This window comes from Ursus maritimus, unplaced genomic scaffold (genome assembly GCF_017311325.1).
Source record: "Ursus maritimus isolate PB19 unplaced genomic scaffold, ASM1731132v1 scaffold_10, whole genome shotgun sequence".
In the NCBI taxonomy this organism is placed as follows: Eukaryota; Metazoa; Chordata; class Mammalia; order Carnivora; family Ursidae; genus Ursus; species Ursus maritimus.
In genome coordinates this window covers 22,091,619-22,105,478 of record NW_024423344.1, presented here as the reverse complement: position 1 = coordinate 22,105,478, position 13,860 = coordinate 22,091,619, and the positions used below count along the sequence as shown (strand labels likewise).

At 37.7% G+C, this 13,860-nt stretch overlaps 1 protein-coding gene across 1 annotated transcript in view; it reads right to left on the bottom strand.

Moving 5' to 3' along the window:
• The window catches only part of KPNA3 (karyopherin subunit alpha 3), an 89,597-nt gene that overhangs the window by 65,119 nt on the left and 10,618 nt on the right, over positions 1-13,860 (bottom strand). The gene's annotated exons all lie outside the window — the stretch shown is intronic.

The window sequence follows — 13,860 nt, the reverse complement described above, 5'->3', positions numbered from 1 at the left end:
GAGCATTTTCTATTTAAGTCCTTTGTCCATTTAAAAATTGGATTATCTTTTTTTTAATCATTTTTATTTATTTATTGAAGAAATCTCCACACCCAAAGTGGGGCTTGAACTCACAACCCCAAGGCCAAGAATTGCATGCTCCACCAACTAAGCCCGCCAGGTACCCTTTGGATTGTCTTTCTCTACTGCTGAGTTCTTTATATGTTCTAGATAAAAATTCCTTATCAGATACATGATTTTCTCCCATCTGTGGGCTGCCTTTCACTTTCTTGGTGTCTTCTGAGGCACAAAAGATTTTAATTCTGATGAAGTTCAATTAGATATTTCCTATTGTCACTTGTGTTTTTAGTGTCATCCTAAGAACACACTGCTTAGTCTGAGGTTATGTAGATCTACACCTATGTCTTCTCCTGAGACTTTCATAGTTTTAGTTCTTACGTTTAGATCTTTGATCAACTTTGAATTAACTTTTGTATATGCTGTGGGGTAGAGTCCAATTCTGTATCCTATTACTGCACAGTCTTGATTATTGTAGGTGTATATTAAGTTTTGATACTGCTAAGTAGGAGTCTTCCAACTTTGTTCTTTTTCAAGATTGTATTGACTATTTGGAGTCACTTACATCCACATAAATGTTAGAATCAACTTGTCAAAAAGAAGAAAGAAAAAAAGCAAGCCAGCTTGGACTCTGATGGGAATTGCACAGAATCTGTAGATCATGTAAGGAGTATTTCAGTTTACCAGTATTAACTCTTCTAATCCATGCACACCCATTGTCTTTCCATTTATTTAGATCTTCTTTGATTTCTTTCAATGAAGTTATAGTTTTCAATTAAAAGTCTTAACCTTTTGTTAAATTTATTCCTCAGTATTTCTTTGTGAATGGAACTGTTTTCTTAATTTCATTTTCAGATTGTTCATTGACAGTGTGTTGAAATACAATTGCTGTGTATATAGTGATCTTATATCCTGAACTTGGCTGAACTCATGTATTCGAGCTCCAGTAGATTTTTAGTGGATTCCTTAGGATTGTCCATATACAAAATTTTGTCATCTCCAAAAAGAGAATATTTTTACTTACTTTCAATCTGGGACGTCTTTTATTTCTATTTTCAATATTGACTGATTTATTGATTGATTGTCTAATTGTCCTGCCTAGAACCTCCAGTACAATGTTGACTAGGAACAATGAACATTTTTGTCTTGTTCCTGATCTTAGGGGGAAAGCTTTCTTTCCATCTTTCACCATTAATATGAGGCCAACTGTAGATATTTTGTAGATGCTCTTTATCAGCTTGAAAAGGCTCCCTTCAATTCCTAGTTTGAATATTTTTATTACGAAAGGATGCTGACCTTCCTCAAATGCTGTATCCGTACCTATTATGATGATCATGTGGGTTTTTTGTCCTTTGTTCTATTAATATGGTATATTACGTTGACTGATTTTCATCTACTGAACCAGCTTTGCATTCCAGAGATAAATCTACTTGGTCATAATGTATAACCTTTTTAATATACTGTTGAATTCAATTTGCTCCCAGTTTCTTGAGGATATTTGTAAGAGACATAGGTTTGTAATATTCTTTTCTTGTGATACATTTGTCTAGTTTGGTAACGGGGTGATTCTGACCTCATAGAATGAGTTGGAAAATGCTCCCTCTTCCTTCTGGTCTAGGGCTTTTCTTTGTGGGAAGTTTCGTGATTATGGATTCAATATCTTTGCCTGTTACAAATCTATTCGGATTTTCTATTTCCCCTTGAGTCAATTTTGGTAGTTTGTATCTTTTTAGGAATTTTCCATTTCATCTAGGTTATGTAATTTGCTGGCATATAATTGTTCACAGTATTCCCTTATTATCTGATTTATTTCTGTAAGATAATTTGAGTCTTCTCTTTTTTCCCATCAAACTAGCTAAAGGTTTGTCAATTTTGTTGACATTTTCAAAGAACCAACTTTTGATTTCACTGGTTTTCTCTACTGTTTTTCTATTCTTGATTTCATTTTTGTCTTCTCTAATCTTTATTATTCCTTACCTGCTATTTGCTATAAGTTTAGTTTATACTTCATTTTTAATGTAGTATCAAAGATTTTATCTATCTATCTATCTATCTACCTACCTACCTACCTACCTACCTATCTTAGTGAGAGAGAGTGTGTGAAGTGGGGGGAGGTAAAATAGAGGGGGAGAGAGGAGGGGAAAGAATCTCAAGCTGACTCTGCCCTGACCGCAGAGCCCTACACAGGGCTTGATCCCATGACCCCGAGATCATGACCAAGAGTCAATGTTTAACCAACTGAGCCACCCAGGCACCCCTTCGTGTGGATACGTATTTATAGCTATACATTTTCCTGCGCATGGTTGTAGCTTCATCCAGTACATTTCAACATACTGTGTTTTCATTTTTATTCGTCTTAAATTTCTTCTAATCTTCTTCTCTAACTTCTTCATCTTCTAATTTCCTTGTGATTTCTTTGACCCACTGGTTATTTAGAAGTGTGCTGTTTGATTTCTACATAATTTGTGAATTATATTCCACTGGGGTCAAGGAACATATTTAGTGTGACTTTAGTATCTTTTAATCTATTGAGACTTCCTCTATGGCCTAACATACGATCTATCCTATAGAACTTCCTATGTAAACCTGAAAAGAATGCATATATATATATTCTAACCTTGCTGGGAAGGTATTCTACAGATGTCTGTTATGTAGCCAAAACAATCCCAAAAAGGAGGAACAAGGTTGGAAGATTACATAAGTTGACCTCAAGACTTAATCATACCCATATTTTCTGTAAAATGTTTTCTCAGAACAATGGGCTTATAATAAACTCACTGCCCCTTAAAGAAAGAGACTACAAAGCCAGAGCAGTAGACAGTGAGGTAATGGCATAAGGATACTCATAAAGATCAATAAAACTGAACAGAGATCAGAAAGAGACCCATATAAAAATGTCAATTGATTTTCAACAAAAGTGCCATGGTAATTGAAGGGCTGTAAGAACTTATCTCATGGTATACACAAATATTAATTCAAAATGAATCATAAACCTCAATGTAAAAAAAATGAAAGTAACAAATTCCAGAAGGAAACACAAGAAAAAAAGCTTTGCAGAAGAAAAACTTTGGGGTAGGTAAATGTTTCACAAAGCATGAACCATAAAAGAAAAATTGATAAATTGGGCTTCAAACCTTTAAATCCTTTACTCTTCAAAAGACGCTGTTAAGAAAATGAAAAGGCGAACAAAAGATTGAGAGAAAATATTCATGATACACGTATCTGACAAAGAACTTTTGCATCTAGATTATAAAAAAACTCAATTTAGTAATTAGAAAAATCAAATCAACTTTTAAAATGAGCAAAAGTGTCAGACACTACACAAAGAAGATATAGGACTAGCTCGTAAGTGTATAAACAAAAAATTGCTAGACATCGTTAACAGAAAAATGCAAATTAAAATCATCATGAGATACCAACATACTCACTACACGCTGAAAATTAAAAAGACTGCCAATATAAAGTATTGGTGAAGATGGGGAGTAACTGGAACTCATGATTACTTATGGTGGGAATGTAAAATACTACAACCACTTTGAAAAAGAGTTTCAAAGTTGTTTCTTCTTTTTAAGATTTTATTTATTTGTCAGAGAGAGAGAGAGAACAAGCAGGGGGAGCAGCAGGAAGAGGCAGAGGAAGAAGCAGGCTCCCTGCTGAACAAGGAGCCCAATGCAGGACTCAATCCCAGGACCCCAGGATCATGATGACCTGAACCGAAGACAGATGCTTAACTGACTGAGCCACCCAGGCGTCCCAGAGTTTCAAAGTTTTTTAATAAGGCCAAATACACACTTACTATATATAATCCTGTCATTTTATTCCTAGGTATTTATCCAAGAGAAAAAAACACATACGGAGGGCTGTAAACAAATATCATAGCAGTTTTACTCATAACTGCCAAAAACTGAAAAGAACCCAAATGTCCAGTAACAGGTAAATGGATAAGCAAATTGTGATATATTCATGCAACGGAATATGTGTCAGCAACTAACAATACTGAACTCCAAGTAAACAAAAAATATTAGTGTTATATTATAAAAACAGACACAAAAGAGTATGTATTATGATTACCTTTATATGAAACTGGGGGAAAAGCACATTTATTTACAGTGACAGAAAGCAGATCAGTATTTGCTTGGGGCTGGAGGAAAGGACTGCAAAAGGACATAAGGGAACTTCTGAGGGAGACAGAAATATTCTACATCTTGACTGTGATGGTGCTTACAAGGAAGCAATCATTCGCAAAACTCATCAAGCTAAATACTTAAGATGGATAAATATACCCCAATAAAGTTTATTAAAAGCAATCGTTACTTGCATAAAGAGAGGTGGCAAGTGAGGGTGACATGTTTCATTTTCTCCTTTGAATTTATATTACTGATTATGTGTATTGCCTCTGTAATTTAAAACAAGTTCATTATCCTATGAGAAATGCTCACATTGTTTAAAACCCCTCCTAAATTAATTTGCTTCAAAGATTAATTTCTCTATAATATATAATTACCAATAACATTCTAATTTTGTCTCCTATTAAAACTGTATTATGCACTGGTTGTTTGCTTATCACCACTTTGGCAGTTGATAAATATTCCCTATAATTATAAAAACTTTGTAAGTGGTCAATAACTAACCTTTAACAGTGTTATAATAAAACTTAAAATGATGTTTACATGACATTTATTTAACGTCATTCTTATTTATTTTATGCAAAAGTGAACATTTTATTTACAGTACTGTTATGTAGCCAAACTAACATTACTAAAGTCTATTAGAGACAGGAACTGAACAAAAAGAGCAAGAGGGTGTTGAATCTTTTCTGAAGATCCCTAAAACACCCCTAGGCACCACATATCTTCTACCTCACATACACACAAAAAGTAACTGTGTTCTGAAAATCTGTGGCATCAAAACTATCACACTCCTAGAATCAACTTAGTGCCTCCTTCCGTGATATAGGTAAGTTGGAGCTCCAGTTTCTCCTTTCCAATACAACTGGGGGAGGGGGGGAGGAGTACTCATGCCACACTAGCCCCAGAATCTACAGCCCTAGCCTGAATTCCACACTTGCCAACAGTCACAACTAGGGTGCTCCTATAACACCTAGGACTGGGTATCCAGCTGCCTGGTTTCTTCAGGGTTGTAAATTCAAAACTTTAAAACTAAGTTTGTCTTCTGCTTCCTTCTCCTTTTCAGGGAGGAAGGGAGAGGAAGGGAGCTCTAGATTTCCTCTCAAGGCTGTCCTACCCTACACGGATTTGCCCAACCTCCCTTCCTCCCCAATACCTGTTCTGCTGTGAAGAGTGTACATATTTCTCTCAGAAACAAGTCCAGTACTTATTATGTTTACTAAGGGGGAAAGCATAAGGAGGGATATTTCGGTCACATTATTTTTAAAGTTTAGTCATGACCCTAAATCTATCACATCCTCACTTAATGCCATCATGTTCACAAATACAAAATCACAGAATGAAAGTGAAAAACCTGGCTAGGCCCCCTAATCACTGCAATGGAGCTAACGTCTAACATATCAGAAGACTGCACTGGTAACTAATACAACTTACTCAGAATGTGCTCTTATTATGAATATTATCTAGCTATTTTTGACAAAAGCTGAATAATACATTAACTTATTACGAGGAGAGAAGTATTAAGTAATCTAAAATTGTGTTTCCCGATCTCCTTCACATCATGGCACAACACAGAAAATGTTTATACAGCACACGGAGATTAAGGAACAAGACTGCAAGGGCTCCACCACCTAGGTCCTCAGTTGGCCGCTCCTAGGGCCGTACACCAAATGGGAAACACAGACTTTCATGATAATGCTCTGGGTCACTGCAACAAACCAGAGGGAAATTCATTCATACATGTCACAAATAAATTAGCTTAAGAAAAAAATGTGTTTTTCTGCTATTCTAATTCAACATCTTGTTCAAACTATGAAATGTCTGGCCCAGTTCATGTCAGCTCTGCTATAAACTTCTGCCAAATCTTCAAGGCTGGAATTCACCTGTCCTTCCTCTGTGTTCTCAAACTATCTTTACTTTTATTAAACCACTGCATTCTGCCTTATAGTTACCTTTAGCGGTATTATTTACCCTACTAGGTTAAATGCCCCTTGAAGGCAGGGATCTTATTTCATTCGTTTTTATTACCCTCTGCTCCACAGTATCAGAAAAAGGTAGTCTACACAACCAATGTTAAATCTGAACTTGGGTGAGTCATATCCAGTGACAATGCAGTTTGCACTATACCATAATCACAGTATAGTCTTATTTTTTTTTCTCCCTCTATATTCCAAATTTAGCATAATTTAGCTCCAAGTCTCTCAAATATTCCACTTTCCCAAAGTTGCAAAAGCTCAAAAGGATGAAGAAAAGTATTTGTATTAGCCCCAAATTTACAAAATTTAGAAAACAAAAAGCAAACATGAAGCCCTTACAGAACTTTAACATCCAAGTACAAATTCCTTTATTTCTAGCAAAAACAATGTTCCCAAAACTCAATGCATAACTGAAAACCACACTGCTGCCAGCAGCCATAGTCCATGACAGTAACTGTAAACTGTCCCAGGAGAATGAGGAAGCATTTTAAATTACTGTCACTTAAAAAAAATTTTTTTTATTTATTAATTTATTTGGGGGAAGCAGGGGAAAGACAGTCTTAAGCAGATGCCCGAGGCTCAATCTCACAACAATGAAATCATGACTTGAGCCGAAACCAAGAGTCAGACACTTAACTGACCCAGGTACCCCAGATTATTGTCACTCTTACTACAGGATTTCAGCCAATGAGAATTTATTTCCATACAGGAGTAAATTTGCATTTTATCATTAAATAGTGTGATAGCCCTAATTGGGAATTACCAGTTTATAAACTTTCTCCCTAAAATCTGTGACTATATCTACATGCCAAAATTTTCTCATTAAAATCATGATTTATATTTCCATCTTCTCTTCCCCCTTAAAATATATTTAATTTTTATATAAAAGCATAGTATAACTAATAAATGAATAACTACTAATATAAATTAGTACACGAATCAGTGTTATGCAGCAGCATTCCCAAAATATTCTATCCACTTCCTATGTTTTTGTTTAAAACACCAAACGCTGAAGTTATTAAAAATTTCTTTTTACAAAGTATTAAAAAAAGCCTCAATAAATGTTCCTAATTATACCTTTACTAAAACCAAGATACATATACATGATATTCATGGAACTAGATTCAAGTTAGCAAAATTAGCTTCAAATTTACAAAAAGATACTAACTGTATAGTCCATGGCTCTCTGCTAGCTGAGATTAACACTTACTTTGTAGGCTGTTCCTCTATCATCTATGTTTGCATCTCTACCATCTATAGCCCAATACTCAGCTAACATGATCATCCTTCTCAGGCTACCTAACCCCTTTTTTCTTGCACATGTGAATTTTAAGAGGAAGATGCAGACACTATCCAATCTCTAATTATTTCAATGCCTGCCCAGCTACCTTCCCCCATACTCTGTTCAGCTTTCTATCCCCGTTTCTCTACTGTTAATCTTAAGTACAGAAAATGGCAACAGTGTCTACCTTAACATCCTCTGTATACATCACAAAGACATCCAGAAAAGCTGGATCTTTACCAGCTTTGCAATACTGAGATAGTGAATGCAAAGAAAGAACATAGGATGGACCATCGCACAAATTCATTGCTACCCCACTTGCTCTCTCTATAATTCTAATGCTTCTACATTTGATAAGAAAACTCTTTGTTGTGTTTTCTTTAACAGTCCAGGTATAACAAACAGGAATCCATCAAGCTTTTTCAAAGACACATAAATTACTTTAATACCTTTCTGATAATGTAGAGCATTCATTAGTCATTTTCATTTTAAAAAGTGAAAAAAATCACTATCACAATATTGCAAATACAGAGGCACCTTGACTTCCATGAAGTCTTATCATTCTGTAACAATTTCTATACCACCTTCGTAAAAATTACACATTATCATCAACCTATTTTGACAGAGGTAAGATTACACCTTTATTCCTTTTTAGTTGGAACAGAGAAGGAAAAAATTATCCAAAATATTATTAATTTCCTATGTCACACCCAACCCCAAACAATTGACCGAGAAGGTTCTTTTTGTTCTGTAAATGTGTGGTATAATAGCAGGTATTTTTACTTTAAAATTTCATATCAAAAGTACATTTTTAATCGGCTAATGATATGACAAGTATTGTTTTGGGGTTTTTAAGTAGGATAATACTATATATCTTACTGTGATACTATGATTTATAATAAGAAATATATATTTGGTCCTCATAGCTGGCACATAGCTCCTAAAACCCTCAGGTGTTCCTAAGTGTTGACAATTATAAAGGTGTCTCATTATATTAATGAAGTGACTTTTGGAAAGCCCCCCTAGGTCACCTAAGGCTGGGAACTGGTTGCCAGGTGAAACAACCATGTGATTAGAGGACGGGAACTTCTGGTCCCTCCACTCACCGCAACTTTCAGGGAGGGGAGAGGAGCTGGAGATTGACCTCAGTAACCAATAGCCAATGATTTAATCAATATGCCTCATAAATATCCAAAATGACCCGGTGCAGAGAACTTCCTGGTGTGAAGACGCAGAGGTGCGGGTAGAGTGGCACTCTCCAAGAGAAAGCATCTCTTCCATCTGGCTGTTCCTGAGTTACATCTTTTTATAATAAACTGGTAATCTAGTATGTAAAATGTTTCCCTGGGTTTTGTGAGTCACTCCAGCAAATTAAACAGGAGGAAGAGGAGGCCGTGAGAACCTCCAATCTATAGGTAGTAGAACAGAAGGAGTGGGGGGCAAGGGGTGACGTCTTGTAGAACTAAACCCTGAACCTGTGGAATCTGATGCTACCTCCAGGTACACAGTGTCAGAACTGAACTGAATTGCAGGACACCCTGCGCGTGTGGGAGAAATTACTTGGTGTGGGGAAAAACTCAAAAGTTAGGATTGGTGTCAAAATCAACCTAACTTTTAGACATACATGCTAAAATATTGACATATAGGGGTGCCTGGGTGGCTCAGCCGTTAAGCATCTGCCTTTGGCTCAGGTCATGATCCCAGGGTCCTGGGATCGAGTCCCGTGTCGGGCTCCTTACTCGGCGGGAAGCCTGCTTCTCCCTCTCACAGTCCCCCTACTTGTGTTCCCTCTCTGTCTTTTTCTGTCAAAAAAATAAAATATTTAAAAAATAATAAAATAAAATAAAATAAAATAAAATATTGACATATAAAAGATGATGCCTGGGGGCGCCTGTGTGGTTCAGTCGGTTAAGCGTCCAACTCAATTTCTTTCTTTCTTTTTTTTTTTTTTTTATTCGACAGAAATAGAGACAGCCAGCGAGAGAGGGAACACAAGCAGGGGGAGTGGGAGAGGAAGAAGCAGGCTCATAGCGGAGGAGCCTGATGTGGGGCTCGATCCCATAACGCCGGGATCACGCCCTGAGCTGAAGGCAGACGCTTAACCGCTGTGCCACCCAGGCGCCCCCCCAACTCAATTTCTGCTCAGGTCATGACCTCAGGGTCGTGAGACTGAGCCCCGCTTCAGGCTCTGAGCTGGGCACGGAGGGAGCCTGCTTAAGATTGTCTCTCTCCCTATGGACTATGAGAAACAAACTGAGGGCCTCAGAGGGGAGGGGGGTGGGAGATTGGGATAGACCAGTGATGGGTAGTAAGGAGGGTACGTATTGCATGGTGCACTGGGTGTTATACGCAGCTAATGAAGCATCGAGCTTTACATCGGAATCCGGGGATGTACTGTATGGTGACTAACACAATATAATAAAAAAATCATTAAAAAAAAAAAAGAAAAAAAAAAAAAGATTGTCTCTCTCCCTCTGTCCCTCCCCTCTGCTCTCCCTCACTCTTAAAAAAAAAAAAAAAAAGATGTCTGGAATTTGCTTTAAAATAATCCAGAGAAAGATGGAAGTGGTTAGGGATATAAATGAACAAAAATGGTCACAAATTATAATTGTTTTTAAATGGTACATGGTAGTTCAATATCTCATTCTCTCTACATTTGTATATGCTTGAAAGTTTTCTAAAATACAGCTTTTGTCAGGGCATCAGGCTGGCATGCGACTCTTGATCTCAGTGTCATGAGCTCAAGCCCCATGTTGGGTATGGAGCCTACAATTAAAAAATAAATAAAGTATAGCTTTTGTCATCTTTAAGTGTGTTGTGTTAAATAACACAAGTACTGGAATAAAAAAAAAATCCCTGGTTACCTACTAGACGAGTGGACAGCATTCATTCTTTCTCTATGTCCTCAGTTTCCACATCTGTGGAAAAAGCGGTTTGGACTCACTAAATCCTAACATTCCCGCTAGTTCAATTTTTTTATGATTCAACTGAATATGACCTCTACACTTTGAATTTGGTTTAACAATTCTAACTATAATCTAAAATGCACTTACAGCTAAATCTGATACAACCAACTGAAAATTATTTACAACTGTTACCAAAATAACAATAGGCTTACCTCAGTTGGGCCCTTGTTCCTAGATATTTTGCTCCCCAGATATCCTGCATTTCCCAAATCACTTTCACGTACTACCTTAGACATTTTATTCTCTAGAGACGACATCAAAGAAAACAGAGGCGATTGGGCATCATCTGTTCCAGTCTCCCTACCCTACTTCAGCTCGTCCTCACTCCTGTCTGTTCTTCAAGGCCTCTCTACCTGAGGCCCTTCAAAATCTAATCACAACTCCACATCTCGTAGGTCACCTCCCTAACAGCTCTCGGCTTACTCTTGGCTCAATCATTTATTCCTTTTCTAGCCAGCCCCTTAACTCTTTTGCTCTGGTTTCTTTAATTCAGCCTACAAACAACAGTCAATCCCATACTTGTAAACAGATAAAAAACGACAAAGATCCTCCTTTTAACCCCACTTCCTCCTCACGCTAACCTGTGGTTCCTCCTTCCCACAGCTACCAAATTTTTAAACTGAGTTTCCACTGACTGGTTCTACTACCTCAACTCCAATTCACTTCTTACTCCATCATACTCTAGCTCCCAGCCTCCTCCACTGTCTGGGTTTTCCACTTTTCCCTGGCCCCAACTGCCAAATACAATGAATGGCTTACTTCAGGTCCTTTCATCATACCTCGCCTTTCTGCAGCATTGATGTTGCAACCATTGCCCCTCCTTCGGGAAAGTCTCCTCCCCTAAGTTCTGATACACCACTTGGCTGTAAGCTTCATACAGGTTCATTCTTCAGTGGCATTTTCACTAGTGCCCTAAGATGATGTACCGCCTCAGGTTCTTTCCTCCCCTAGTCTCTTTTCTTCTTATACCAAGAACCCTCATCTACCTTATCATCTTAATCATTAAAATCATTGCTTGAACTATCTTCCAAATCTTCACAACTGGGCATATCATCCTAGAATGAGGTTAGGTAAACTACACCTTTGAGCCAAATCCAGCCCACATGTCAAATCTAGCCCACCGCCTCGTTTATAAATAAAGCTTTATTGGAACAGCCACACTCATCTGTTTGCCTACTGTCTATGGCTGCTTTCATGCTCCAGCAGAGATGAATAGTTCTGACATAAATAGTATGGCCCTCAAAGCCTAAAATATTTAGACTTTGAAAAATATTATGGCCCTTTACAAAAAAAAGCTTGCTAACCTCTGTTCTAGAAGGTAACACGTGGGGGCACCTGGATGGCTCAGCTGGTTAAGCATCTGCCTTTGGCTCAGGTTATGATCTCCCAGTCCTGGGATCAAGCCCACCGTCAGCTCCCTGTTCAGCAGGGAGTCTGCTTCTCCCTCTCCCTCTCCTTCTCCCCCTGCTTGTGCTCGCTCTCTCTCTCTCACTCTCTCAAGTAAATAAATAAAATCTTTTAAAAAATTAGAAAGTAACATATGCCATATAAACAGTCCTAATCTTTTCCTGCCTTTGTACCCTAATGCCAGTGCTGTTAGTCAGACCATCCATTTCGGAGACCCCTGAAAGTTTTCTCACTGTTCGTCTCTAGCTCCCTTCGCACCCTCACCAATCTACTTCCTACGGTGCAACTGAAGCAACAGTTTTAAATGCACAAAACCCAGGAGAGGTCTTTCACAATCTGGCCCCTGCCTACTGTGCCTATCCTATCCAACTTTCCAATCACTCCACCTGTAAGAAATACTGATTTACTTTATTTCCCAGACTATATCATGCTGTCTCTTACCTCTAGGCCCACCCAAGATCTACTACCAAAGAAAGACCTATACATTTTTCCAGTTTCATCTTAAGGACAATCATCTCCATGAAGTCTTCTCTGACTCACCCATGCTGAGTCTTTCCCTAAGTGCCCACTATTCTCTCAACATACTTCCATTGTAAGTATTTATTTGGTTTTACATCATTTCCAAATTAATCCACACATTTCCTTGAGCAAGGACCCTGAGGCAGAGTAGAAGAATGGTTATTAAGGGAAGAGGGCTTTAAAGTAGGAAATCTAGGACTGAATTCCAGTTTCGCCTCCTCCTGGTTGCATGTTCTTAAGCAAATTTCTTAACTCATTTTCTTCACCTGTATAATAACAATTATGTGAGAATTAGTATTACTCTAATAAGCATAGTGCCTTGTACATAGCAAGTGCTCAACAGTTATTGGTTATCATTATATTCACTGTTTTATCTCTCACGCTTAGTTCAGAATTCAAAGAACTGCTGAGTGAAATAACCGAAGCAAGCTAGTTCTGCACGCATTATTTTCAGCTGCATACTGGATATTCCCATCTGAACATTTGGTTCCCCAAACTCATTATCTTTACTCCCAAACTGTTTCGATTACAATAAAGTGACCAACTTGTTAAGGTCTGCTCAGGAATTTACTGGTTTGAACACTGAAAGTCCCATGTCCTGAGAACTCCCTCAGTCCTGGACAAACCAGGACAGTTGGTCACCTTAAATAAGAGTTATATTGCAAATCATAAAAACAGACCTGAGTTAGGTTAAGAAACAAAGGGAGAGGCACGGGTGCAGGTGAATTTACTGAAAGAATATAGAGCAATTCACAGAACCAAAGGAAAAACTGTAAAATCCAATCTATGAAAAACTCAGGATGAAAACAACTCTGCAAATCTAAGTGGCAGGAATTAATGAAAGATTTCTTCACAGTACTTCTGCCAAGGTGAACAACTTAGGTCCCAGTATCAGCTCATTTAAGATTTAAATGCCAGGGACAGCATTTGATTGGCTTTGTGTTAACCAGAAAGAGTAAGGCACTTTAATTAACTAAAGGAGGCAGAAGCACTTAGACTAAAAATCTCCCCAAAAGATACCTAATGGCAGAAGTGTACCTTGCAAAGAAAGGTCAAATCTGAGTGTGATTTCCAAAAGAAGGGAATGTATGTAAGGTCACCACATCAACTACTGCTTGAACACATCATGCCTTAAAACTCCATGACATAGTCACTGCTATTCACATTACTTTTCTTTCATTTTGGCAAACTCCTACTCATTCTTCAAGACCTAGCTCAAGTGTGTTCTTCTGTGTAACTTCATTCAATTTCCCCAGGTACAGTCACTCCCTCTCTCCATGCTCTCACAGTACTTTGCAAATTACGTACCTGTATCATAGAACATCCATGCTGTACACAGAGTACAGCTCACCCTTGAACAACATGGGTTTGAACTATGCTGGTCCACTTATACACAATTTTTTACAGTACTGTACTGTAAATGTATTTTCTATTCCTAAAGGTTTTATTAATAACATTTTTTCTCTAGCTCACTTTGTTATAAGAACACAGTATATAAAACATACTATACAAAATATGTGTTAGCT